The 4,507-nt window shown below is 43.9% G+C and overlaps 1 pseudogene across 1 annotated transcript; it reads left to right on the top strand.

Annotated features, from left to right (window-relative positions):
- Positions 1-484: 484 nt before the first annotated feature.
- On the top strand, positions 485-1,823 carry LOC100394583 (SWI/SNF-related matrix-associated actin-dependent regulator of chromatin subfamily E member 1 pseudogene; annotated as a pseudogene). Its single transcript, XR_616085.5, has one exon. The product of XR_616085.5 is annotated as an SWI/SNF-related matrix-associated actin-dependent regulator of chromatin subfamily E member 1 pseudogene (transcript).
- Positions 1,824-4,507: the final 2,684 nt, after the last annotated feature.

Raw genomic sequence — 4,507 nt, 5'->3', positions numbered from 1 at the left:
TCAGCCTCCCAAGTGTAGGAGATTTGTCAAGGTGGTGGGAGAAGCTATAAGGAAAGATGGAAACCTTCTTGAAAGGTCAGAGGGTTTTGCAAAGCTTCGGAAACGAATAAAGCTAAAGGTGGCTAATTATCTTCCCCTGAGGCTAAGGGCGAGGAGTAGGTAACAGGGGAGTATAAAAGGATTTATCAGGGGCCAGGTGGGGTGGCTCACACCTGTAATCCCAGCACTTTGGGAGGCCGAGGCGGGTGGATCACAAGGTCAAGAGATCAAGACCATCCTGGTCAACATGGTGAAACCCCATCTTTACTAAAAATACCAAAAATTAGCTGGGCACAGTGGCATGTGCCTGTAATCCCAGCTACTCAGGAGGCTGAGGCAGGAGAATTGCCTGAACTGGAGGTTGCAGTGAATCAAGATCACGCCATTGCACTCCAGCCTGGGTAACAAGAAAAACTCCGTCTCAAAAAAAAAAAAAAAAAAAAAAGGTGCGCGGGACAAAGGGAAGCGAAGCCGGAGCTGCGGGCGCTTTTTCTGCCCGCGGTGTCTCAGATTCATTCTTAAGGAACTGAGAACTTAATCTTCCAAAATGTCAAAAAGACCATCTTATGCCCCACCTCCCACCCCAGCTCCTGCAACACAAATGCCCAGCACACCAGGGTTTGTGGGATACAATCCATACAGTCATCTCGCCTACAACAACTACAGGCTGGGAGGGAACCCGGGCACCAACAGCCGGGTCACGGCATCCTCTGGTATTACGATTCCAAAACCCCCAAAGCCACCAGATAAGCCGCTGATGCCCTACATGAGGTACAGCAGAAAGGTCTGGGACCAAGTAAAGGCTTCCAACCCTGACCTAAAGTTGTGGGAGATTGGCAAGATTATTGGTGGCATGTGGCGAGATCTCACTGATGAAGAAAAACAAGAATATTTAAACGAATACGAAGCAGAAAAGATAGAGTACAATGAATCTATGAAGGCCTATCATAATTCCCCCGCGTACCTTGCTTACATAAATGCAAAAAGTCGTGCAGAAGCTGCTTTAGAGGAAGAAAGTCGACAGAGACAGTCTCACATGGAGAAAGGAGAACCGTACATGAGCATTCAGCCTGCTGAAGATCCAGATGATTACGATGATGGCTTTTCAATGAAGCATACAGCCACCGCCCGTTTCCAGAGAAACCACCGCCTCATCAGTGAAATCCTTAGTGAGAGTGTGGTGCCAGACGTTCGGTCAGTTGTCACAACAGCTAGAATGCAGGTCCTCAAACGACAGGTCCAGTCCTTAATGGTTCATCAGCGAAAACTAGAAGCTGAACTTCTTCAGATAGAGGAACGACACCAGGAGAAGAAGAGGAAATTCCTGGAAAGCACAGATTCGTTTAACAATGAACTTAAAAGGTTGTGCGGTCTGAAAGTAGAAGTGGATATGGAGAAAATTGCAGCTGAGATTGCACAGGCAGAGGAACAGGCCCGCAAAAGGCAGGAGGAAAGGGAGAAGGAGGCAGCAAAGCAAGCTGAACGCAGTCAGAGCAGCATCGTTCCTGAGGAAGAACAAGCAGCCAACAAAGGCGAGGAGAAGAAGGACGACGAGAACATTCCAATGGAGACAGAGGAGACACACCTTGAAGAAACGACAGAGAACCAACAAAACGGTGAAGAAGGCACGTCTACTCCTGAGGACAAGGAGAGTGGGCAGGAGGGGGTCGACAGTATGGCAGAGGAAGGAACCAGTGATAGCAACACTGGCTCGGAGAGCAACAGTGCAACAGTGGAGGAGCCCCCAACAGATCCCATACCAGAAGATGAGAAAAAAGAATAAATGTTGCCTTGTTTTATGTGTTCTAAATACTTTTTTAAATGAAAAAATGTTTTTTGGTTTAAAAAAAAAAAAAAAAAAAGGATTTTTCTGGATAAGTTTGTTTACTTAGGTTGTCAGGAAATTGACCTTTCATATCTGCTCCTGATACTGCTCCCTGCAAAGGAGAATGACAATGTTTATTACGCACCAACTGTGTTGGCTCCAGCCTTTCAACTTTATGTCTATACTGAATAAATACAAGTGGCTCTGGCTTATCAGGGATGCCCCCCAGCTGCTCTCACACAAAATACATGCATCTGAATACTCCTTTTTCATCCATCGTTCAACCAGAGTCTGCGGGACAGACTTTGCAGCTTGTGCCCCATGTGAGGTATGCTGCAATGGATTGCAAAGGAATCCCCAAAAATGAAGGTAAGGAGACTGCACAGTCAGTAAGTCATTGGTGCGCACTTGGAATTTCCAGGTTCGAGGGAACTTTTCCCCAACACCCAGGGAAAGGAAAGGGAAAAGGGCAGTTTTGGAAGCATGGGAGCCACAGCAGTATATTGGAACCAATAAATTACTGATCAGAGACCCATGAGTACCTTAAAAATTAGAAATAAAAACTTTACTGGCTTATTTGACACAGGAGTGGATATTTCAATCATTAGTAATCAAAACTGGCCAGAAACTTGGCCTTGAGTCACTCGGAAACAAATACTTGCCAGCATCAGGAAGCACACACAGCCAAGCAGAGCACATGCTCCCTAACATGTGATTTGGAGAGAAGAAAAGCAGCTATACCACCTCTAATCATAACCATCCTGTTAATCTTTGGTATGGGACCTATTAGCCCAATGGGGAGGGTGCCACTCTGCAGACCCATTTCTAATAATGGCCACTGTTGTAATTCCTCCCTTACCCCTGACATGACTTTCTCAAGATCCAATTTGGGTAGAACATTCCTTTAAAGGGAGAGAAACTACAACGAGCCCATGAACTAGTTGAAGAACAGTTAAAAGCCGGCCACATAGAACCATCAAACAGCCCCTGGAATTCACCCATTTGTATCATTCCCAAAACGTCTGGCAAATGGTGAATTTTGCATGACTTATGGGCTATCACTGCCAATTTGAAACCTATGGGGCCCCTTCAACATGGGCCCTTCCCTCATGGCAATTCCTCAAGATTGACCTATAGTCACTATTGACTTAAAAGATTGTTTTTATACTGTCTCCCTTGCAGAACAGGACAGAGAATAATTTGCATTTACAATACCAGCTATCAATAATGAAAGGCCAGCTTGCCAATTTCATTGGAAAGTACTACCTGATGGAATGCTGAACAGTTCCACCATGTAAATAAGGCTTTGCTCCCCAGTAGAAAAAAAAATTCTAATTGCAAGATTATTCATTATATGGATGAAATTTTACTAGCAGCCCCAATAGGACCAGTACTTTTGAGTTTCTATGCTTCTAGTATAAGGAATACACAGTTAAGAGGTTTAATCATAACACCTGAAAAAGTTCAGATGTCCTCTCTTCGGAAATATCTTGGTTACATACTAACTTCCTGGTCAGTAAGACCTCAAAAGGTTAAATTAAATACTAGTAAGTTACATACCTTAAATGATTGTCAAAAGTAACTGGGCAATATTAACTGACTTCACCCCACTTTGGGCATAACTACTGATAAGTTACAAAACCTGTTTTCTACCCTACAGAGCAATACAGCTCTAGACTCGCCCAGGTATTTAACCCCTACAACAAAAAAGGAAATTGAGGAAAGAGAGCAAACTATTTCTCAGAGTCAACTAGATCACATAGATGCATGATATTGAGTCCAACTGCTTGTTTTTCCTACTAAACATTCCCCAGCAGCATTAATAGAAGAGATGGCTCCAGGGCTGCACTTCCTCAAATGGGTTTGGAGCTAAAACACTGTCTCTAGTTAGTAAGGTCATCTATACAGGCCCCAGATAATGCAATCTATTGCTAGGTTATGGCCCCAATGTCATAAGAATTCCCTTGAGTAAAAAACAATTTGAAGCAGTCCTGCCTCTATCTCTAGACCTTCAGCCAGCACTCTCTGATTATATAGGCCATATAGAACATGCCCTTCCCACTGCCAAACCACTTCAGTTCTTATCTTGTACTCCTGTAGTTATGCCTACAAAGGTAGTTCCTCCTTTATACCTAACACTTCAATGCTTTTTACTGATGGCTCTGGTAAAAATGGAGAGTGGCTATCTTGTGGGAACCGCATAACTCCCTCACTTGATCTGGATTTACTAGCATTCAGATAGCTGAGGTTGAAGCCCTAATATTGACCCTGGAAACTTTTTTTGCTCAGCCTATCAATATTGCTAGTGACTCCGCTTATTCTGTTTATTTATTGCAGAACCTTGAAACAGCCCTCATCAAGTCCACTCTCGAGCCCACCCCATGTGCACTTTTACTTCAACTTTGACAATTGCTGGATCAATGTATGCATCATATTTTTGTCACACATATTCAAGCCCACAGATTGCTGCCTGGCCCACTGGCTTATGGCAATGATCAAGCAGTCCTGCAGGTTATGACATCACTGCTTGCCCAAGCCACCCAATCACATCAGTGTTTCTACCAAAATTGAAGAAACTTAACTAAACAACTATGATTACCCAAAGACTAGCTAAACAGATTATCCTGCAACACCCAGAGTGCC

This window comes from Callithrix jacchus, chromosome 22, assembly GCF_049354715.1.
Source record: "Callithrix jacchus isolate 240 chromosome 22, calJac240_pri, whole genome shotgun sequence".
Classification (NCBI taxonomy): domain Eukaryota; kingdom Metazoa; phylum Chordata; class Mammalia; order Primates; family Cebidae; genus Callithrix; species Callithrix jacchus.
The sequence above is the reverse complement of the archived record's forward strand: the minus strand, read 5'-3'. Positions and strand labels throughout refer to the sequence as shown.